At 46.0% G+C, this 24,861-nt stretch overlaps 1 long non-coding RNA gene across 1 annotated transcript; it reads left to right on the top strand.

The window, feature by feature from the left end:
• Positions 1 to 13,633: 13,633 nt before the first annotated feature.
• On the top strand, positions 13,634 to 17,070 carry LOC129647899 (uncharacterized). Its single transcript, XR_008712563.1, has 3 exons — positions 13,634 to 13,700; positions 16,248 to 16,416; positions 16,557 to 17,070. It is a non-coding gene; the product is annotated as an uncharacterized LOC129647899 (long non-coding RNA).
• The last annotated feature ends 7,791 nt before the right edge of the window (positions 17,071 to 24,861 follow it).

Here is a 24,861-nt window from a genome sequence, read left to right as displayed (position 1 = left end):
GGCGATGGCATGATGCCAGCACATTTTAGACACACCTCATTCATTTTGGGCTTCCTGCCACTGCAGGAGATTCAGGAAACATGAGTTCAATCCCTGGGTTGGGAAAATACTTTGGAGAAGGAAATGGCAAGCCACTCTCCAGTATTCTTGCCTGGAGAATCCCATGGACAGAGGAGCCTGGTGGGTTATAGTCCATGGGGTCGAGAAGAGTCAGATGCAACTGAGTGACTGAGCACATTCATATCAATGACTTATAGCATTACATGTGTGCAGACTTTAAACATTTGAAGGACATTTAGATTATACCTGGGTCTTTACTATAACAAAACTGCAATGCATATTCTTTATATATGTCTCCATGTACACATAGATCTGTAAGTGAGATTTGTAGATATAGAATTGTTTGATCCAGAGTTATATGCAGTTAAATTTCTAAAATATATATTAGCAAATTGCCTTCCATAGGCTTGATACTCAATTACACTCTCATACGTTATGAAAATTCTCACAGGCCATTTATCTCTTTTTCTTGAAGTTGCTAAGCTAAATCTTGGACTGCTGGAGGTCTTCATACTTCCCACCTAGAGATTCTATAACATAAGAGGAATTGAAGGTATCATTTGAGCTCCTGGATCCAGCCGTACCTGAAACTAATAATGTTATATTTTGAATCTAATCTCAGTTTTCTTCAGTTTATTTGATCTAAGTTTCTGCCCCTTTCAAGAGTCTTATCTTATTTCACAGCCTCCAATACTGACACACGTGCTCCTTGAGTCTCACATATATGAAGATACTTTCACGTGTAACTCAGGGTCAATGACAAAGCTTTGACAAACCTAGACAGCATATTTAAAAGCAGAGACATTACTTTGCCGACAAAGGTCCATCTAGTCAAAGCTATGGTTTTTCCAGTAGTTATGTATGGATGTGAGAGTTGGACTATAAATAAAGCTGAGTGCCGAAGAATTGATGCTTTTGAACTGTGCTGTTGGAGAAGACTCTTGAGAGCCCCTTGGACTGCAAGAAGATCAAATCAGTTCATCCTAAAGGAAATCAGTCCTGAATATTCATTGGAAGGGCTGATGCTGAAGCTGAAACTCCAATACTTTGGCCACCTGATGTGAAGAACTGACTCATTAGAAAAGTTCCTGATGCTGGGAAAGATTGAAGACAGGAGGAGAAAGGGTCGACAGAGGACGAGATGGTTGGATGGCATCACTGACTCGATGGACATGAGTTTGAGCAAGCTCTGGGAGTTGGTGATGGACAGGGAAGCCTGGCGTGCTGCAGTGCATGGGATCACAAAGAGTTGGACATGACTGAGTGACTGAACTGAACTGAACTGAACAGGGTCAGTACTAAGAACTTGCTTGAGAACACTGGTATGTCATTTATTCTGCATAGGTAACTTTGGGAAGTCATATAAATAGGTGGATGGGATTCTGACCCCTTGAGGATGCCTTTGGAGTATGAGGCCTCCCCCTGAATCATGGAACTAAAAGGCCTTGAATCCTCTTTTAAGGCAGAGCAAGTCAGGAGTGCCAGTCAGGAAGGTGATATTAGGCAGAGGGGAGGGGAAGGGCAGAGTTTACAGTGTCCTGTAGGGTTAATTGCACAAGCTTCAGAGTTAATGACTCTGTATAAATCCCATCTCTACCTCTTAATCTCTGTGTAGCCCTGGGCAGTTCACTTTTCCTCTCTAAACCTCAGTTTTCTCAGCTGCAAAATTGGGCTAATAATAGTGCCAATTCCATAGATTTGTTTTCAGGATTAATGAAGTAATGCACATAAGCTAAGACTCACTTCATTTCCAAGTGTTAGAACCCAAATCAAATTATCTTTAATCATAAAAGAGAATTTATTGGCTCATATAACTGAAAAATACAGGAGAAACAGCTTCAGGCATAGGTGAATCCAAGGTCTCAACTGATGTCACCAAAAACAACTCTCTAGTCTCTGCTTTCCTTTGCTCTGGCTCCATTCCCAAATAAGCCATGCCAAATCACTCTATTTTTCACAACTGCCACTCTAGTCCAAAGCACCATTGTTTCTACCCTAGTGACTAAAACAGCCTCCCAACTGGTCTCCTTTCTTCCAATATTCCTATCCCTCACTCCTGGTCTCAACTCTACTGGCTGCTCTTTAAAGAGCATGAATCAGATTTCATGACATCCCTTCCCAAAACCTTCCAAAAAATTCTTGGACTAAAATCCAAACCCTTCTCTAAGTCCCATCAGACTCTTCAAGGCTGGCCTCTGCCTGAACCCCTGAACTCATCTCCTGCTTCCTTTCTCTCTCGCTTGACTGCACTATAAGCACACCAGTTGCTTCTTCCCATTATTTCTCATGCTGGGGGTGTTCCCTCTGCCAAGAACTTACCCCTGTGCCTTGCTCCCTAAATTAATTCAAAACTCAATTCCCTTGATCTCAACTGTCCAGGCTTCTGTCCTTACAATTCCAAGTCAAGTAGGAAAAACACAGAGCTCTCTTGCACAACAGTTTGTACACAAGTCCAAGGCTGGTTTTCATTGGCCCAAATTGCTCTCTGGGCACATCCCTGAACCAGTCACTGTTGCCAAAGGGCTGAGATGACCTGATTGGTTAGGCTTGAGTCGCATGGCCACCTGGAACTAATGCAAGTGTGGGCTGCCCATGAAGGAAGGCAATTCCCAGAGAAAAATTGAGGTCATGTTACCAGAAGGGTGAAGTGAAGCTCTGTTGTTGTTGTTCAGTAGCCAAGTCATGTCCAACTCTTCGCAACCCCATGGACTGCAGCACGCCAGGCCTCCCTGTCCCTCACTGTCTCCCGTCCATCTCAATGGATGTGGACTTAGGCAAACTCAGGGAGAAGTGATGCTAGGCAGCCAAAACAACAGATGTCTCTTTTCTGTGTGTTCATAAGTGCCTGACAAATAAGTGTTTGGGGGAAAAAAGAAAAAGCCAGCTTGCATTGCAGACAAAACTCCTCTGGGATCCTCTTCATCAATATTCATTCATTAAACAAATTTTTATTGAATCACTCAATTCCAAGCTCTGTCCTAAGGGACTCTGCTACTCTCTTAAATCAAAATGTGATAATGTAATAGATTATATGACTTGTCTAGAACAGTCCTGGGCATTCATTCAACAATATTTATTGGGCCTTTATTAACTTTGGAGAGGAGCTCAAATCACAGCTGTGAACACCATAGGTGGTCCCTCTCCTCCTGGGGTTTATATTCTAATGAAAAAAAAAAAAAGACATATAGCCAAAGAGAACATTTAATCTCAATGGAAGTGCATGCCATTCTTTTTTCTTTTTTTTTTTTAGCACAAGCCATTCTGTTTTTATTATTATTAAATTAATATATTTATTTTAATTGGAGGCTAGTTTACAATATTGTATGGTAATACAATATTGTATGGTAATATTGTATTGTATGGTTTTTGCCATTTTTACAATGTATGGTTTTTGCCATACATTGACATGAATCCGCCATGGGTGTACATGTGTTCCCCATCTTGAACCCCCCTCCCACCTCCCTCCCCATCCCATCCCTTAGGGTCATCCCAGTGCACTGGCCCTGAGTGCCCTGTCTCATGCATCAAACCTGGACTGGTGATCTATTTCATATATGGTAATACACATGTTTCAATGCTATTCTCTCAAATCATCCCGCCCTCGCCTTCTCTCACAGAGTCCAAAAGTCTATTCTTTACATCTGTCTCTTTTGCTGTCTCAAATATAGGGCCATCGTTACCATCTTTCTAAATTCTAAAACGCTGTATATGGAATTTGCAGCATTAATATACTGTATTGGTGTTTTTTTTCCTGACTTACTTCACTCTGTATAATAGGCTCCAGTTTCATCCACCTCATTAGAATTGATTCAAATGCATTCTTTTTAATAGCTGAGTAATATTCCATTGCATATATGTACCACAGCTTTCTCATCCATTTTTCTGCCAATGGACATCTAGGTTGCTTCCATGTCCTAGCTATTGTAAACAGTGCTGCGATGAACATTGGGGTACATGTGTCTCTTTTAATTCTGATTTCCTCAGTGTGTATGCCCAGCAGTGGGATTGCTGGGTCGTATGGCAGTTCTATTTCCAGTTTTTAAAGGAATCTTCACACTGTTCTCCATAGTAGCTGTACTAGTTTGCATTCCCACCAACAGTGTAAGAGGGTTCCCTTTTCTCCGTACCATCTCCAGTATTTATTGTTTGTAGACTTTTTGATAGCAGCCATTCTGACTGGTACCTCATTGTGGTGAGATGGTACCTTATTGTGGTTTTGATTTGCATTTCTTTGTTAATGAGTGATGTAGAGGATCTTTTCATGTAGGACAAGCCATTCTTAAGGCTGACTTTCTAGGGAGAAAAAAGGAGTGGCCTGAGCCTTTTCTTTGCTGATGACCCTTCCGAATTTTTGGAACTGTGTACTTGTATTAATCATTTTAAAATATTGATCCATTATTTTCAAAAATGAATGCCATGGATTTCCCTGGTGGTCAAGTGGTTAAGAATCTGCTTGTTAATGCAGCGGACATGGGTTCAACCCCTGGTCTGGGAAGATTCCACACGCCACAGGGAAATAAGCCTGTGTGTCACAACTACGGAGTCCACTCACCTCGAGCCAGTGCTCCGTAACAAGAGAAGCCACTGCAATGAAAAGCAGCGAGGGGCTAGCTCACTACACCTAGAGAAAGCCTAACTGCAGCAGTGAAGATCCAGGGCAGCCCCCCCCAAAATTAATAAGTTAATTAATTAAATTTTTTTTAAAAGCAATGCCATAAGGAGATACATTGCACCCACTTTCACGAAAGTGAAACGACTGGCGGTGCCAAATGCTCAGGAGCGTGTGGAAGAACCAGAAGCCTCTCATGTTGCTGATAAGAATGTAAAATATTATAACCACTGTAGAGAACTATTTGGCAGTTTCTTATAAAATTAAACCTACAACAACCTTATGACCCAGAAATTCCCCTCCTAAGAAATAAAAAAAGCAGGTCCACAAAAAATTGTGATGTTCATAGCTTAATAATTGCCACAAACTGAAAACAACCCCAGAGGCCATCAACAGAGAAACGAATAAACAAAGCATGCTATGGCTATATAATGAAATACTACTCATCAATGAAAAGAAACAAATTACTAATCATACAATATATCTGAATCTCAAGAAGAATACGCTGAATGAAAGAAGTCAGGCTCAGAAAAGTCATACTGTATGCTTTAATTTATATGAAGTTCTAGAACTGGCAAAACTTATCCAGGTTAACTGTAATAGGAACAGTGGTTGTGGGCGGTGACAGATGCTATTCATTGGGAAGGGAACTTCCTGTGGAGTTCTCTGTCTCCACAGTGTTCTCTGTCTTGATAGAGGTGTAAGTTACAGAGATGTTTCCATTTTGTCAAAACTCATGGAACTGCGTGTTTAAGTTCTGTCTGTGCGTTTCATTCACCGTAAATTATACCTCAATTTAAAAAGAAAGTAGGTGCAAGTATTTGAGTTGAGGAAGCTACTGCCTACTATGGAAATGTGTGACAGGGTAACTCCAGGAGCTTGTAGGTGTTTAAGAGAGATCAGGGAAGGCCCTTACTGAGAAAGTGTGGTTTCAAAGATCTGAGGAAGGTGAGAAGAAATGAAGGAGGTGAACTCAACACACATGTCAGCTTTTATCAGTGGAGCCCTTCCAAAGCCAAGCATCTAACATTCATTTTGTGTCTGCAGCTTTCATAATCGTGTTTTCGAAGTTAATCTCCCAAGTGTTCCTTCAACATCAGCCTTCTGGTTCCCATTGTACAAATGAGCAAACTGAGGGTTTCCCTGGTGGCTCAGTGGTAAAGAATCTGCCTGCCAATGCAGGAGATGCCTGTATGATCCCTGGCTGGGGAAGATCCCCTGGAGAAGGAAAGGCAACACAGTATTCTTTCCTGGGAAACCCCATGGACAGAGGAGCCTGGTGGGCTACAGTCCATGGGGTCGCAAAGAGTGGGACACAACTTAGCGACTACACAACAACAAACCTGAGGTTCACACCAACAACCACGACGTGGTAGGAGCCAGGTTCTAGGGCTGCATATTGGGTATCACGGTCCTGAAACAGGAACCGTGAACTCCAGGTTGGGAGGGCAGGAGCAAAGGAATGTTCTCCGAACAAAAGAAGAGCGGCTGGGCGGGCACGATCGCACCTCTCATCTCCCCAGGCGCCAACCTCCAACTCTGCTGGAAGAGTGGGGTGGGGCTGGGGGCGCCAAGGACTGGTTCTATTCCGCTGAGTCAGCGCCTACCAAGACCCAGGAGAGCTGGCTCCTGAACAAAGGGAATCAGTGGGGCTGAGAGGCGGGGCGCAAGCCTTGGGAGGAGCAGGGTGGAGGCGGGGGGCGGGGCTCAACTCCGGGGAAAGGGGCGGGGCTCGGAGGGGCCCAGAGTCAGGAAGAGGTGCTCCACGAAGGGTGAGGCTGGAGGCGGGGCCCGAGCTCAGGGAGTGTCAGTCCAGGAGGGACCAAGGGGTGGGAGGTGTCAGGCTGGAGGGGCGCAATGGGCGGACCGAGGACCCGACGCCCTGTTTGAGCGCCCGCGGCCCCAGAAGTTTCCAGGAACCCGCTCGCTCTGCAGCCCCACCTGCTGGTCTCCGCCAGACCCTGCCGGTCCACCGAGGCCTGGAGGAAATCCTTTGTCTGCATTTTCTTCTGTAGCATGACCACGGCCTATCTTGTTTCTCAGGGTCTTTGGAGAGTGGATTGGGAGGATGGAAGTGAAAAGGAAGGCTTGTTGTCAGCCTCTTCACCAACACACATTTTGAATACTTGCTAGGAAGAATTGTATTAATAGCTGTACTAATAACTTCACACGCAATTTCCACTTTTCCACACACCAATCCATAGAATAGGTGGTATTGTTGGTAGCCATGCATTCTGGGAAACAAACTCACTCAGAAGGACAATGCAGATGTGCAGTTTATTACACCAGCGGGCCCAAGGCAGAGCCTCCTCTTGGCCAAGGACCCCGACCAGCATTTGTGAAAATCTTTTATACCCCCATGTGTACATGTCTGAACCCACCACGCCAAATTCCTTGAGACTTACATAAACCAAGGAAAATACAATCCCAATAACCCCATCATTAACATGCTATGTGCTCATGTGCTCAGTCAAACAATTAGCCAATAATCAATAAACCTGAGGTTAAACTCTGATAGAGAAAAATTTATGGCCTGTCTGGAGGAAGGGGTGATTAGTGTGTGTTTTCTCTTAGGCGATGAGTAACCTAGATACGATCTTCAAGGTTCCCCTGTCTGGAGGGGGTCTTATCCTTCTGTTATTGTTTTCATAGGCACTAAACACAAGAGTTCAGAGTCCATTGGAAAGGTGGCCGAGCATGATCAGGCCTAAGATGGAGTCCAGGCCCTATGAATTCCTTCTTCAGTATTATCATCCTATTTTACAGCTGAGAAGACTGAGGCTCAGAAGTGTTGATATGACTTGCCCGGATTAACACAGCTAGTAGGTGGTAGAAGCACTTCAACCTGGGGTCTGACTTAGAATTTTGAGAGTCTTTCTTACCCTGAAGCCGGTGCTTTGAACCACCGTTTAATTACTGCCTAATTATTTTATTCACTAATTTATTCACTTTGATTTCGTTCAAAAAATAGTTATTGATCACCTGCTCTGTGCTTGGTCATATATTGAGTATAAGGTATGCAGTGACGAGTTTACAGTTTGTACACAAATAAGGCTTACAGTCTAATTGGAAAACAGTGTACAGCTGATGGCAAAACGAATTACCCAGTTAAAATTGTGGTATGTACTTTGGTGGAAAAGTATGGGGAACTGTAAGAGCAATGTCTTCTGGGAGATGAGGGCCTGTGATGTGTCATGGATGCTCAGCCGCTAAGTTGTATCCAACTCTTCCCGACCCCATGGACTGTAGCCTGCCAGGCTTCTCTGTCCATGGGATTTTCCAGGCAAGAATACTGGAGTGGGTTGCCATTTCCTTCTCCAGGGGATATTCCTGACCCAGGGATCAAGCAGCTGTCTCCTGTCTCCTCAATTAGCAGGAAGATTCTTTACCACTGAGCCACCTGGGAAGCCAGGTTCATGCTAAACGATTTATGATTTGACTTGGGTCTCCTGCCCCCTTAAAATCTAGCTCAGGGGGCTTCCCTGGTGGTCCAGTGGTTAAGACTAGGTGCTTCCAGTGCAGGGGGCACAAGTTCGATCCCTGGTGGGGGAACTAAGGTCCTGCAGGCTGCAGTGGTGCAGCCAAAAACAAAAGTCTTTATCAAACTCGTTTGAGCATTGTGTTAACCAGGATTCTAGCAGTTACAAGTGACAAAACTTACCACAAACCAAAGTAAGCATTGCTATGTCACATTCTGGATTAAGAGCACATTAACAAGTATTGACTCAGCTCCTGCCCCCTCATATGTTGGGGGACAGGCACATGGATGTACAACTTATTCACTCAACAAATATTTGCTGAGCTTTTGTTATGTGTTAGGTGAAACTATCTGGTGACCCTATTCTTGCCCCCATGGGAATTTACTGTCTGGTGGGGAGACTAATAACAAACACTAAATACAAATGAGCATATAATTATACTTGTGAGTAGTGCTAGGAAGAAGAGCAGAGTGGTCCAAAAGCCTCTAAGCAGAGATCTTTGCCTCGTCTGGAAGGTCAGAGGAGACCTTCCTCTTCCAGAGGAATGTTTGATGTGACATTTGAAGGATTCTTAGGTTAAGTAGGAAAAATAAGAGATAGTGCATTTTAGACAGAGGAGCCTGCATGTGCAAAGGTCCTGGGGTAGAAGGGAGCATGGTAATATCAAGGACTTGAAAGAAGGTCATTGTGGGGCACTCAAACAAGAAGGAGGACTGGCATGAGATGAGGAGGAAGAGGTCATTAGAGGCTGGTGGATTTTCTCAGAGCTTACAGTTTGAAGAAACAGGGGCTGTGCACAGAGGCTACCATTTTTTGTGTGTTTGAATCAAATGTGGTGATGTGTGAAAGGCATAACAGTGCCTGACATACAGCAGACACTCAACAAATGGTAGCTTCTAATATTGTTCCACTGAACTGTGAATTTGTAGAAGTCAGGGATTGTATCCATTTCTTCTCAGTTTACAGCCCCTCTATGGAGAAAGAGGACTCAGCAAATGTTTGTGAACCAAACTAAAAGAGGAAGGTATAGGCCTTGACCAGGAAGCAGGAATAGACATTACTGATTTTTGGAAAGGCTGGTGGAAAACTGAAGGGGGTTGCACCATAATGATCATTTGTGAATTGGCTCCCCAGCATCCATCCCCTCTGATTTTCATTTGGAGATCGATCATTTCGAGGGAAGTGCCCTTCCCACTGACTCAGTGTGGTGAGGATGTGGCTACATTCACAGCATCAGGGATGAAGTGAGTACAGGAATGGCTTGACCAATCTTTATATCCATTCTCTTCGCTGTGGTGATTGGCTCATGTATGGGCACATGACATACATTTGTCCAATCGGAATGGGTTTTGGGAGTTACAATGATCTAGTGCGGATGGAGCTGGAACGTCTCCCCAGTATGAGGGCCTTTCTGAAGGCTGAGCCAATCTAGAGTCCTTGTCACTGAGAGATGAAGAGGGAGAAATCAGTCTGGGAAGGGCCTGGATGTGGGTTCACCCTGACTTCAATGAGGAGACAAGTGAGCTCCATGCTGTGTCTTTTTTGACCCACAGCATGGACACAGGCACACGTGGTGGAGACAAGAGTTCCCAGTAGGAGAGGAGCAGGAAGTGGAGATGTGAGAGCTGAGACAGTTGCAGAGACGTTCATGATGACAATTTTGTAGAGAATGGCCTGGGTCCTTGAGTAACTGCAGGGAGCAGAGCTGGCCACCTACCTGGGCAATTCACATGGGGACTGTAATGTGAGAAAGACATTGTGTTCCTTAAGCCACTGTGTTGTTAGGTCTCTATGAAAGAGCTGTCTGGTTTGGCACCAACTGATTCATTCTTCCTGATACCCAGCAACCTCCTTCTCATCCTTTGAAACTCAGCTCAAATGTCCCCTCCTCCAGGAAGTCTCCTCTGAACTCATCCAGAAGAGTGATCAGTTCTCCCTGCTCCGTGTTTCAAGGTTGTGTTTCTCTCTCTCTCTTTTTTGCTGCTGTTTTGTTTATTTCTTTTTAATTGAAGGATAATCACTTTATAACATTGGTTTGATTTCTGCCATACATCAGTGAACAAGGTTGTGTTTCTAAGTCCCTTCTCCAGGCCTCCATCACAGGCCACATCTGATTCTGATGTGCTCCGGTTTTGGAGAGGGTGCCTACCCTGTTGGATTGTGACCCCTTAAGGGCTGAGATTATGAACCCAGATTGTGATTTGACTCATCCATTCATATATCTGTAGAGGTCCATACACTTGCAGGCTGTTTGCAAAATCCTGGGAGATGCAGTGTAGGGATGGAGCTTGGAATTTGAGCCCCTGTTCCTGCTTAATTAGTTGAGCTCATGGAAGCATCTCCATCTTGTTCTGTCTCTGGTACTCATTTTGTTAGACCAGATCTAGAACTCAGCCTTGTTCTCTGACTTCCACAAATCCCCCCTCACACAGGCCTTTGTGTGGGTAGCAGATTTTACTAAAGATTTGATGAAGGTGGGAGGAGGGTTTTTATATCTAAAGTTGGTTCTTATTTTATTCTCTTTTTCAGCAACTTGTGAATTTCCTTAGTAAGATTTATAGCAATTTGTCATTATTTTATCTGTCTTTTTAGTTTTTGTGTGTTCGTTTTCTTCCCCTGTGATGTTGTATATAAGGACTGATCTTGCTCATCATCCTGTTTATAGTGCTCAGAATTGGTAGGCAGTAGACTGACCTCAGATGAATGAATGAATGTGAATTTGGACATCTGTCTGAAAAGCTCTTCCACCATGGGGAGATTTTCATCCAGCTCACCCCCTCCAGTTTTTTCCAGGCCTTTTCCTATTTCTCATTTTTCTTTTGTATCAGTTTGTTCCCCAACATTCTTCTCACCCTGTATGTGGAAAATGTTCTATTCTTTCTAGCCCCTACTCCTAAACCCATCTGCAAATCTAAGCCCCTAAGGCATTCAGAAACAAGACATCTTTTATATAAGGATATCTCCACTTCTTAAGACACAGCCATGATTTTAAGTTTCCTCTACCATGACCATTTCATCCCTAGTACCCCATACAGGGCCTGGCACAGTAGAAGCTGAGGCTACACACGTGTGTGTTAAATTCAAGGGAATGGAGAGACTTTAGATGGTGTGACAGACTAAAGACGGCCACAATTTCTTTGCCAGTCCTCTTGTTGAGAGATAGGGTTAGTGGTTCCCTTTCTTGAATGTCGACCAGCCATTGTCGACCAGCTGTTTTGACCAATGGATTATAGTGGAAGACATGCTGTACCAGTTCCAAACCTAGCTTTTATGAGGACTGGAAGTACCACCTTGGGTTTTTGAAGCTCTGAATCACCCTGTGAAACTCCAATGATTCTGCTGGAGAGACCATGTGGAGAGGCCCTGAGACAACAGGGAGATGGGCCCAGTTGAGCTCAGTCTTGTTGCTGATGCCATCCAGACAGCAAGCATGTGAGGGCAGCCTCGTGGGTGCCTAGGACTCTCAGACCGAACTCATCACTCGTTAACTACTGTTGCCCAGTGACTATGGTTGGTGCCATGGAGCAGAATAACCCACCCAAACCCTTGATCCCCCCCAAGTTGTGAGATATATTAAAATGTTTTAAGCCACAACATTTTGAGTTGATTTGTTAGGCAGCAATAGGTCACTGGAAGAGAGGGAGCAAGAGCCTTGGGGAGCCAGGCCAAGGATGCTGGCTGGGCCACCAGCAGGACTCAGGAGGGTGGGCAGGTGACACTCTGATGGGAAAAGGAAAGCACCCTAATGGGGCTGTGGCTGGAGGAACAGGTAGTCCGTGGCCACCTCACCTCTCCCTGGCTGGTCCAAGCTTAGAGAGTCCTTCGTGGTCCTTGGCATTGACCTCATAGTGGAGGTGTCAACGTACCTTGTACTGATGACATGGGTCAGAAAAGCTACATATATAGAGGTCCTACTCAGTGCCAGGCACAGTGATGCATGGGTCCTTATAAACCCGGTACAACCCAGAGAGAGAGATGCAAATACTGCATCTATATAAGTAAAACTAAGGCTTGGAGAGGGTAAGTGAGCTTCCCAGGGACAGAGCTGGGGTTGGATTCTACGCTGTCTGTTCCAAAGCTCCAGCTATGGCACTGTGACCTGGCCACACTAGAGGGGTCAGAGGGGTTTGAGGACCTCATTGTGGTAGTGGTGACCACAGCTCCCAGGGGTGTGACATGTGCATTCACCCAGGAGACGAGGCTGTGTTGCCCCCTGCCAGGATGAGGGTTTTTAAGTTTTTTCCATAGAAAAGAAGGTGGGGGATGTAGGGGAGCCCAGGTTCCCTAAAACCCAGGGAATTAGGCCAGTAGTTCTTACCATGCTGCAGGACCCAGGCAAAGAGGCAGGATCTCTGCCCGCAGGAGAACAGGGCATTAGAGTGGGAAAACAGGAGTCCAGTCATGGCTGGGTGGCCCGGCGAAGGAAAGGGCCCTTTGCCTCACCAAACCTCAATTTCCTCGTTTGTAGAAGGGAATAACCACAGTATCCGCCCTGCTATTCTTTCACTCATTCATTTATTCATTCGTTCATTCTCTCACTTACTCAGCAAGCACCTACTGAGCATCGACAGGACCAGGCTGGATGCAGCAGTGTGCCAGTGACATCCAGACCCCTGGCCAGTGCTTGCGGTCACGGAATGGGGAGAGATGATGGTCCTCAGACCCGGAACAGCTCCTTTTCCATCCGGGAGCTCTCTTTTCACTTCCGGGCAACGGCAGTGCTTATCACAGTGGAGGCTCAGAGATGCTTCCTGGGGCCTCTGGGCGAAGGCCGCAGGGAGGTGAGCGGAGCTTGGGATGGAGAGGAGGCAGAAGCGGATGGTGGCTGATTCTCAAGGCCAAGTCCTGCGACAGTGAAATGGGTCCTCTGCCCGTGGCCATCTCAGGAGGGTGGGCTGGGTTGCAGAGGCAGATGGAGGAAGACTGGGTCTGGCTGGTTGAGGAGGCATCTGGGAGCCCCTCTGGGGTTCGGAACTGAGATTCAGGTCCCACCAGACTGCTCCAGAGTGTAGTCTGTCAAGGAGGCCTCAGGCCACCCCAAAATAGAGTGAGTTCTTTCCCTGTGTAGTTTTTTACAATTTCCAAAGCTCTTACCCTTTATGGCCTGAAAATATACATTAAGAGGGTCATTTTCCAGATGGGAATATTGAGGCTCAGAACAGCGGCTGGCTTGTCTAAAGTGATCCATTAAACTGAGACAAGAACTCACCTTCCTGGTCCCCTAGTGCTCTGTCTCACCCTGACTCCTCTCCTCTCCCTACTGACCTTCTCCCCGTGGAGTCCCATTGACCCCCGCTCCCCATCTACCTTCTCCCTGGGGCCCTGAGCGCCCCCGCCATCCCCATCCATGGTGATTCAGGAGCTGCCATCTTTCAAGAAGTGGGGAGATGCGACGGAAGAGCAGGCGCGCAGGCTGGAGTGCAATCCTACGTCCTCACACTCACCCCGGGCGGGCAGAGAGGACACCTTCTGTGCCTGGAGGCCAGGGGGCGGAACTCACGTTGCATCTCTTACTTTCAGGAGCACCTGTGATCCTCAGAGAACCCTGCCTGGTGAGGAATTTTACAAGTGAGGGATTTTTATCAAGAAATGATAAGACATGACCAAGATTTCCCAGTTAGCAGGTGCCAGAGCCAGGACACGAACCCTGGTCTGGTTCTGCATAAGCCTGGTTATTCTGCAGAGCCCTTTCTGAGTCTGGTGCCAAGAGAGGGAGGGTGGTGTCTGGGCAGCAGGATGGTCAGGCATTCGCGGGGGACGTGGAGTCCAGGTGTCTGGAGGCAGTGTAGATACGGCACCAGCCAGCAGGTGTCACTGTGACAGCCGTGCTCCCCAGAGTTCCCCCCGGAAGGAGGCAGAGTGAGATCACGCAAAAGCAAGATTAGGATTTTTGTGAAAACAAGCAAGAGACAGCAAGGGTAAAACAGGGGCTATACCTCTACTGGAGACGGTGGGGAGGATGAACAATATCACTCATGAGGAGTCCAACCAGGCGTTCAACAAGCAGGCGTGGTCCCCTTGTACCACTTGTGCAATCTTAATTTCTCTGTGGCTCAGTTTCCCCATCCATCAAATGGGAATTACAGCAGCTGCCTCACCGGCTCTCTGTGAGGATTAAGGGAGTTGATGTAACCCCGGCACACTGTAAGGGCTCGGTGAGGTTTAGTGTTGGCTATATTCCTCCTGTCAGTAGCATCCTCTCCTGTTGGGCCTCACAGCTTTATTTCCCACCACCCTCACAAACTCCACCAGTCACACTGAGGACCCTCCGTACACGCAAGAGCAGGAAGCCAAGAATGTGGACAGAAATGCATATAAGGTGTACTCACCTGGAGGGTGAGGGAGTTTGGAAGTCCTTATCCTTGGCAGGTGACATACTATGTCTAGAAAACCCTAAAGATGCCACATCAAAACTACTAGAATGGAAACATGAATTCAGCAAGGTAGCACGATACAAGATTAACATACAGATGGACTTCCCTGGTGGCGTACTGGATAGGAATCCGCCTGCCAGTGCAGGCGACACGAGTTCAATCCTTGGTCCAAGAAGATTCCACATGGGTGGAGCAACTAAGCCCATAAGCCACAACTACTGAGCTTGAGTTCTAGGGCCCTTGAACTGCAACTATTGCACCCAGAACCTGTTCTCCACAAGAGAAGTCAGTGCAGTGAGAAGCCCGAACATTGCAACAAAGAGTAGCCCCCACTTGCCACAACCAGAGAAAACACACACACAGCAACGAAGACCCAGCACAACCGAAAAAAAAAAAAGATTAACATATAGAAATCTATTGCATTTCTTTACACTAATAATGAAATATCAGAAAGGGATGATAAAAACAAAATCGCTTTAAAAATCACATTTTAAAAAAAAGCAAACAGGAATAAACCTGACCAAGGAAGTGAAAGGTTTATATACTGAGAACTCTAAGATAGTGTTAAAGGAAATTAAAGATGACTCCCGGGTAGCTCATACAGTAAAGAAACTGCCTGAAATGTGGGAGACCTGGGTTCGATCCCTGGGTTGGGAAGATCCCCTGGAGAAGGAAATGGCAACCCACTCCAGTATCCTTGCCTGGGAAATCCCATGGACGAAGGAGCCTGATGGGCTACAGTCCATGGGGTCACAAAGAATTGGACACGACTGAGCAACTAACACTTTCATAGAAATGGAGAGAGATCCCATGCTCTTGGATTGGAAGAATTAATATTGCTAAAATGGCCATAGTGAACTTCCCTGGTGGTTCAGTGGTTAAGATCAGTCTGTCAATGGTGGAGACAGAGATTCCATCCTCGATCTGGGAAGATTCTGCATGCCAGGGGGCAACTAAGCCCGTGCACCACAGCTACTGAGCTGGAGTCCACGAGCCACAACCACTGAAGCCCATGTGCCTTAGAGCCTGTGCTCTGCAACAAGAGAAGCCTCTGCAATCAGAAGCCTGTGCAACACAATGAAGAGTAGCCTCTGCTTTCTCTGGCAACTAGACAAAGGCCATACACAGCAATGAAGACCTAGCACAGACAAAAGGAATTAATTAAGATAAGATCATTAAAACATCAAATTGTTTGCTTCCTAAAAAAATAAAAATGACCATAGTACTCAAAGCAAAATACAGATTTAATGCAATCCTTATCCATGTCCTTACCTATGAAACGGTGACAATAGCAGCGAATGAGCCATTGACACGAGTGAAACCCCAAGTCCAGTGCCCGGCACAGTAGCTGCAGGGCTTGGTGCTGGTGCTGGAGGCTTGGGGATCCCCGCTCTCTTATAATCACCAACCATTTGTGATTCTTAATCTGATATTTGGGAGCCTGTGTAGCAGATTGGGATCCTTGTGACCTCGCAGTATTTCTGAAAGCCAGAGAACCATCTCGTGCTGAAATGGGAAGAGGTCATCAAGCTGATAAAGGAGCCAGTGCTCCAGGAGGTCATGTGGTGAGTCCTGCCCCACAGAGCTGGGACAGCTGCCTTGAGTAGTTGGGAAATAAATTATTAATCAGTGCTCTCTTTTAAAAAAATAATCAGGTGAGGATGAGCATGGTAATTTCAAAAGTCTGGAGCCACTGATCTAGCTTCATTCCTCCCTTCTCCCCAGGGCCATTGTCTGGACAGAAACACTAACGCCCTAGTTTGGAGCCTAAAGATCCCAGTCTCGGAAGCAGCCCATCATTTGATGAGACAAGGGTCAGAAGGTGTCATTTTCGTGTTATGATGGAAAGGAAGTAACATTTATCTGGGACCTTCATATGTCAAGTGCGTTACAGGTATTCTTACTATCACAATAAACCTTTCAGATACTGCACCATTTTACACATGAGAAAAAATGAGGCTCAGGTTAAGTGATTTACCCAAGTCTCACTCATCCCTCCCTGATGACTTAACTCACTTTATTTCTTCTGTCTAGAGAGGCAATTCCCCACTGAGGGCAATGTCGCCCTGCAGGGATATCTGGCAATTGTCACTACTGAGGGTGGGGCTACATCCGGTGAGTGGAGCCCCAGGTTGCTGCTGAACATCCTACAGTGCACAGGATAGCTTCCCAAGGCAAGGAACCACCTGGCCCCAAGTTCAGACGGTAAAGAATCTGCCTGCAGTGCAGGAGACCTGGGTTCGATCCCTCGGTTGAGAAGAGCCTCTGGAGGAGGGCATTTGGCAACCCACTTCAGTATTCTTGCCTGGAGAATCCCATGGACAGAGGAGCCTGGCGGGCTACAGTCCATGGGGCTGCAGAGAGTCGGACATGACTGAGCGACTAACACTACTACTATTAGGTTGAAAATGTGGAGCTGGAGAAACTCTGATCTAGAGAAATCCAGGCGCTTCCCTCTGGGTCACTCTGGGAGGCCCTCCTTGAGTCCCCACTGGGAGAGGTTGCCCCTCCTCACCAACCCTGCAGCCACTGTCTGTCCTAATAGGTGCTGATCATGCTGCCTCGAATCAGAGCTTTCAGTAAATGGTGCTGGATTGATGATCAATAAATGCTTGTTGGCTTAACACACAAGGCAGTGCCTGTCTATTAACTCCTTGCTTCAATTAGGCTGGCAATTCCTAGCATTTTAGGACTGGAAAGAAATACCCCGAGGCCTCTTTGTTCTGGCCATCCTAACTGAGCACTACCATCCCTCACTTGCATTGTCTTGATAGCGTCTGACCTGGTCTCCGTGCTCCAGTCCTTGACCTCTTACAGTGTATTCTTCATACAGTATCCCAAGGGATTCTTCCTAGGTCTATAGTTTCCCATCTCAGATCAGAAACTAAAGCCCTTATGGTGGTGTTCAAGCCAATACAGTGTCAGACATTCACACCCTTATCTCTCTGACTTTGTCTCCTCCCACTCTCCCCTTTCCTTGCTTTGAGCCACAGTAGCCTCCTGCGGCCGGGAGGAGCAACCCCACGCCCGAGGCCAGGGGCAGTGGCCGGGAGGACCAACCTCACATCCAAGGATCCATGGCTGCACGGGCGCAGGAGGGCCTAGAGGAGCTATCCCACGTTGAAGGTCAGAAAGGGTGGCGGTGAGGAGATACCCCTCGTCCAAGGTAAGGAGCAATGGTTGCGCTTTGCTGGAGCAGCCGTGAAGAGATACCCCACGCCCAAGGTAAGAGAAACCCAAGTAAGACGGTAGGTGTTGCAAGAGGGCATCAGAGGGCAAACACACTGAAACCATACTCACAGAAAACTAGACAATCTAATCACACTAGGACCACAGCCTTGTCTAACTCAATGAAACTAAGCCATGCACATGGGGCCACCCAAGATGGGCGGGTCATGGTGGAGAGATCTGACAGAATGTGGTCCACTGGAGAAGGGAATGGCAAACCACTTCAGTATTCTTGCCTTGAGAACCCCATGAACAGTATGAAAAGGCAAAATGATAGGATACTGAAAGAGAAACTCCCCAGGTCAGTAGGTGCCCAATATGCTACTGGAGATCAGTGGAGAAATAACTCCAGAAAGAATGAAGGGATGGAGCCAAAGCAAAAAGAATACCCAGCTGTGGATGTGACTGGTGATAGAAGCAAGGTCCGATGCTGTAAAGAGCAATATTGCATAGGAACCTGGAATGTCAGGTCCATGAATCAAGGCAAGTTGGAAGTGGTCAAACAAGAGATGGCAAGAGTGAACGTCGACATTCTAGGAATCAGCGAACTGAAATGGACTGGAATGGGTGAATTTAACTCAGATGACCATTATATCTACTACTGCAGGCAGGAATCCCTCAGAAGAAATGGAGTAGCCATCATGGTAAACAAAAGAGTCCGAAATGCAGTACTTGGATGCAATCTCAAAAATGACAGAATGATCTCTGTTTGTTTCCAAGGCAAACCATTCAATATCACAGTAATCCAAGTCTATGCCCCAACCAGTAATGCTGAAGAAGCTGAAGTTGAACGGTTCTATGAAGATCTACAAGACCTTTTAGAACTAACACCCCAAAAAAGATGTCCTTTTCATTATAGGGGACTGGAATGCAAAAGTAGGAAGTCAAGAAACACCTGGAGTAACAGGCAAATTTGGCCTTGGAATACGGAATGAAGCAGGACAAAGACTAATAGAGTTTTGCCAAGAAAATGCACTGGTCAAACAAACACCCTCTTCCAACAACACAACAGAAGATTCTACAGATGGACATCACCAGATGGTCAACACCGAAATCAGATTGATTATAGTCTTTGCAGCCAAAGATGGAGAAGCTCTATACAGTCAGCAAAAACAAGACCAGGAGCCGACTGTGGCTCAGACCATGAACTCCTTATTGCCAAATTCAGACTTAAATTGAAGAAAGTAGGGAAAACCACTAGACCATTCAGGTATGACCTAAATCAAATCCCTTATGATTATACAGTGGAAGTGAGAAATAGATTTAAGGGCCTAGATCTGATAGATAGAGTGCCTGATGAAGTATGGAATGAGGTTTGTGACATTGTACAGGAGACAGGGATCAAGACCATCCCCATGGAAAAGAAATGCAAAAAAGCAAAATGGCTGTTTGGGGAGGCCTTACAAATAGCTGTGAAAAGAAGAGAAGTGAAAAGCAAAGGAGAAAAGGAAAGATATAAAAATCTGAATGCAGAGTTCCAAAGAATAGCAAGAAGAGATAAGAAAGCCTTCTTCAGCGATCAATGCAAAGAAATAGAGGAAAACAACAGAATGGGAAAGACTAGAGATCTCTTCAAGAAAATCAGAGATACCAAGGGAACATTTCATGCAAAGATGGGCTCGATAAAGGACCAAAATGGTACAGACCTAACAGAAGCAGAAGATATTAAGAAGAAATGGCAAGAATACACAGAAGAACTGTACAAAAAAGATCTTCATGACCCAGATAATCACGATGGTGTGATCATTGACCTAGAGACAGACATCCTGGAATGTGAAGTCAAGTGGGCCTTAGAAAGCATCACTACGAACAAAGGTAGTGGAGGTGATGGAATTCCAGTTGAGCTATTCCAAATCCTGAAAGATGATGCTGTGGAAGTGCTGCACTCAATATGCCAGCAAATTTGGAAAACTCAGCAGTGGCCACAGGACTGGAAAAGGTCAGTTTTCATTCCAATCCCAAAGAAAGGCAATGCCAAAGAATGCTCAAACTACCGCACAATTGCACTCATCTCACACGCTAGGAAAGTAATGCTCAAAATTCTCCAAGCCAGGCTTCAGCAATATGTGAACCGTGAACTTCCTGATGTTCCAGCTGGTTTTAGAAAAGGCAGAGGAACCAGAGATCAAATTGCCAGCATCCGCTGGATCATGGAAAAAGCAAGAGAGTTCCAGAAAAACATCTATTTCTGCTTTATTGACTATGCCAAAGCCTTTGACTGTGTGGATCACAATAAACTGGAAAATTCTGAAAGAGATGGGAATACCAGACCACCTGACCTGCCTCTTGAGAAATTTGTATGCAGTCAGGAAGCAACAGTTAGAACTGGACATAGAACAACAGACTGGTTCCAAATAGGAAAAGGAGTACGTCAAGGCTGTATATTGTCACCCTGTTTATTTAACTTCTATGCAGAGTACCTCATGAGAAACGCTGGACTGGAAGAAATACAAGCTGGAATGAAGATTGCCGGGAGAAATATCAATAACCTCAGATATGCAGATGACACCACCCTTATGGCAGAAAGTGAAGAGAAACTAAAAAGCCTCTTGATGAAAGTGAAAGTGGAGAGTGAAAAAGTTGGCTTAAAGCTCAACATTCAGAAAACAAAGATCATGGCATCCAGTCCCATCACTTCATGGGAAATAGATGGGGCAACAGTGGAAACAGTGACAGACTTTATTTTTGGGGGCTCCAAAATCACTGCAAATGATGACTGCAGCCATGAAATTAAAAGACGCTTACTCCTTGGAAGGAAAGTTATGACCAACCTAGATAGCATATTCAAAAGCAGAGACATTACTTTGCCAACAAAGGTTCGTCTAGTCAAGGCTATGGTTTTTCCTGTGGTCGTGTATGGATGTGAGAGTTGGACTGTGAAGAAGGCTGAGTGCCGAAGAATTGATGCTTTTGAACTGTGGTGTTGGAGAAGACTCTTGTGAGTCCCTTGGACTGCAAGGAGATCCAACCAGTCCATTCTGAAGATCAGCCCTGGGATTTCTTTGGAAGGAATGATGCTAAAGCTGAAACTCCAGTACTTTGGCCACTTCATGCGAAGAGTTGACTCATTGGAAAAGACTCTGATGCTGGGAGGGTTTGGGGGCAAGAGGAGAAGGGGACGGCAGAGGATGAGATGGCTGGATGGCATCACTAACTCGATGGACATGAGTCTGAGTGAACTCCGGGAGTTGGTGATGGACAGGGAGGCCTGGCGTGCTGCGATTCATGGGGTTGCAAAGAGTCAGACATAAATGAGCGACTTATCTGATCTGAGCCTCCTTGTTTCCTTCTAGTATTCGGGCTTCTACCTCAGGGCCTTTGCACTTGCTATTCCCTTTGTCTTCTAACTTCTTCAGGTATTTTATCAAAACAATTTCTCAGGGACTTCCCTGACGGTCCAGTGGTTAAGACTCTGCACTCCCAATGCAAGGAGTGTGGGTTTGATCCCTGGTCACTTGGGGAACCAAGATCCCACATGCCATACGGTGCATGGCCAGGGGGAAGAAACCTTTCTTACGGACCTGATGTCCAATTTAAATCAGAATCGATCCCTCTCCTGCCTTCCCTGCCCTACCCTCTTTTGCTCCACGACAATTATCTGACAAACCATATAATTTACTGCTCTGCCTTTGTGTGTATCCTCCCATAGATTCCCCCCAGGAGAGCAGTGATTATGTCCTGCTTTGTTCACTTCATATCCCCAGTGCCTGGTACACAGTAAATTCTTAATCAATATTTGAAGAATGAATTCAGATGCTTGGGTCCCAGTGAATTGGAATCTGGTACATGAGTGGAGCCCAGAAATCTGTATTTTAAAAACACACCCCAAGTACAGGTAGGGTGGAGAAGCCCCATCCCAGAACGTCAGCAGTAAAGAAACCCAGGAGTATTCTGCCAAGTCCAGTCCTCTCATGTCATGAAGAAGTCGCCAAGGCCAGAGGTGGGAAGGAGTGGCCCCAGGTCCCAGGGGAATCTCAAACTTCAGTATTGGAAGGCCAACACAGGGCTCTCTCTGCACCTCATCGGCCTGGACCTCATCAGACTGGTATCAGGGGAATCGCTGAGTCTGAGACTCGGGGCACAGTGTGGTCCCCAGCTCAGGTGGTGGTGGGCAAACTCAGATCTGTCTTTGCTCAAACTAACCCAGTGGTGAAGTTGTCAGTGTTAAAGTTCAAGAGTTGATCCTACCTTTTGACACGATTAACCCATTTTTTAAAAAATTTAAGACTGTAACAAGTATTAACAAATGAAATTTAAACTTTAGAGAGCCTGTAGAGTTCTGCGGGGGATGGCAGGCATAATTTGGGTAGGCCTTCCATGACCCTGGTAGCTCAGACGGTAAAGTGTCTGCCTACAATGCAGGAGACCCGGGTTTGATCCCTGGGTCGGGAAGATCCCCTGAAGGAAAGCAACCCACTCCAGGACTCTTGCCTGGAAAATCCTATGGACTGAGCAGCCTGGTAGGCTACAGTCCATGGGGTCGCAAAGAGTCGGACACAACTGAGCGACTTCACTTCACTTCCATGACCCTGGAGGAGGGAAAGTTTCAAAAATGTTTGGAGGCCTCTTTACCTGGTTCTAGAATTTCCCAAACCTGGATCACTCTGGGCATTTGGGAAAAACATAGGTTCCTGCTGCTGCCCAGATGTTGGGTTCAGTGTGGCTCAGATCAGGCTTAGGAATTTGGATTTTTAAGGCATTCTCATGCTCTGTAAACGTGAGAAGCTTGGCCTGTCAAGCGCCAGTAGCCTGTGGAGTAATGAACCTTACAAGGCAACGAGGTCTGGTGTCAGGCACTCCCTCTGTTTAGAAACAGGAAGACCCAATCCTAACTTATTCAAGCAAACACTAGTCTGTCTACAAATCCCAGGAGACTCTTGTGTTTGTCAAATGCACCTTGGGGAATTCGTATTTTAGTGCTTCAAAGAATGGCTTGGGCAGCTTTATGACTCAATAGTCATTGGAAGATCCATCCTAGCTGGATTATTCGAACGTGCAGAGGTTGCCAGGAAATGGCCCCAGGGTAGCAGAAGCTGCACTTGGTCTTCGTTGCTGCACGTGGGCGTCTCATTACCCTGGCTCTTGTTGCAGAGCACGGGCTTCAGTAATCGTGGCATACGGGCTTAGTTGCCCTGCAGGATGTGGCATCTTCCCTGACCATGGATCGAACCTGTGTCTCCTGCATTGGCAGGTGGATTCTTAACCACTGGACCACCAGGGAAGTCCCTGTGCTGGGCTTTGTGGGAAGGCCAGCTTAACTAGTTTCTAGAGTGATGAACGGGGACCAAGGGATGCCTGAGTCCTGCAGTTCATGCTGATCGTGACTCTACTGCAGGGGCCATCCCAAGTTTATACACATAGAGCTCCTGGTCACACACACACCTCCAAGAACACATGTTTACACAGAGAAGAGGGAAACCCTAAACCTCTTCCAGACAAAACACTGCTTCCTGCTTCCCTCCTCCAACCCACTGTTCCAGCCCTGCCAGTTCTCGCTAGAGGACAATTCTGAGTAGCTTCTGCTGAAAGTCCTTCAATAGCTACCCCCACACACCTACCCCCCCACCCCACCCCCCTGGGTTTGACATTCTGATGCATTCTGGTTTGACATTCAGGGCTGCAGGACAGGACTCCTTCCCTGTGGAAGGTAGAATAATGACCTCCCGCTCTGGCAAAGATGTTCTCATTCTAATTTCTGGAAACTGTGAATGTGATAGATGGCAAAAGGGACTTTGTAGATGGGATTAAAGACTTTGAGAGGAGGAAACTATCCTGGACACAGATCCTTCTAAGTGGAGAACCTTTCCTGGCTATGGTTAGAGAGATGTGATAATGGGAAAAAGGATCAGAGAGCTGTGATGTCACTGGCTTTGAAGAGGGAGGCCAAGAGCTAAGAAATGCAGGGAGCCTCTAGAAGTTAGAAAAGACCAAGGAGATGTATTCTCCCCTAGAGCCACCAAAAGTGCAATCCTCTAGACATCTTAATTTTACCCCAGTGAGACCCATGATGGACTTCTACTGAACTTTAAGATAACAAATGTGTATTTCTTTAAGAGACTAAAGTTGTGATAATTTATGATGGCAAGAGAAATCTAATACATTCCCCACTGAACCTTCCTCCAGCTAGCTCGTCTCTGGCCATTCTTACCCTAGACACCACAGGCTTTCCTCCTTCCCTACCTTTGCTCATGCTGTTAGCTCCTATTAACAACTACCTTTCATGCTAAACTGTCCTTAGCATTGACCACCTGCTCTCAGCGTCCACCCTTCCACCTGACCACTCCACGGGCTCCCCACTAGACCATAAACTCCTTGATTTACTTCCCTCTGACTCCACAACCAGGAGTGGTCCACAGATGTTGGCATAGTGGATGGACCTGGCATGCTTATGTGGAACCTCTGGTTCTTGGCCCTTACTGCAAGGTCACCTGGAGATCTTGAAAATCTCAGTTCTACCAAATCACTGTGGAAGAATGGGAGACAGCTCCACATGTGTTATTGGGAGATTTCCAAGAGTTAGGTTGAAAAAAGTAGAGTTGAAGAGTAAGTAACATATTTTACCATTTGTGTGAAAAGGGGGGAAAATTTTATATAATTTAAAAAAATTGACTATCTTTGGAAAGATATGAAAAATAGGTGAAGAGTACATAGCCCCCTGAAACTTTCTGAATTCTGCGTCATATATACATATTACTTATTTACACACAAAAATAAATGTTTAAGATTCAAAAGACTGATTCTCGTGGTGTGGTCAGTAAAAGAGCCAGGATGTCCCAGTTGGGAGGCAGGAATCTGTCTAAAGCACTGTCTGCCAGTTTATTCCAAGTCAGGAACTGAATCATCAGAAGAGGGCAGAGCCAAGATGCCAATGATATTTGAAAGCATAATCTTAAAATGCACTTAATCAGAAAAATAGAAAGCTCTCCAAGGGATTGTGAAGCAAGACAGGGAGGATCATTTGTCCAAAGCCACACAGCCAGCCAGAGGCACAGGCCAGTGTCCCAGGAATGTTTGATCATGACAATGACATAGGTTCCCAACCTCTGCCCACCCTTCATACAGAGACTTTTCCCTTAGAAGACCCTGCTAACTCACGGGCAGGACAGGAAGA

This window comes from Bubalus kerabau, chromosome 3, assembly GCF_029407905.1.
Source record: "Bubalus kerabau isolate K-KA32 ecotype Philippines breed swamp buffalo chromosome 3, PCC_UOA_SB_1v2, whole genome shotgun sequence".
In the NCBI taxonomy this organism is placed as follows: Eukaryota; Metazoa; Chordata; class Mammalia; order Artiodactyla; family Bovidae; genus Bubalus; species Bubalus kerabau.
The sequence above is the reverse complement of the archived record's forward strand: the minus strand, read 5'-3'. Positions and strand labels throughout refer to the sequence as shown.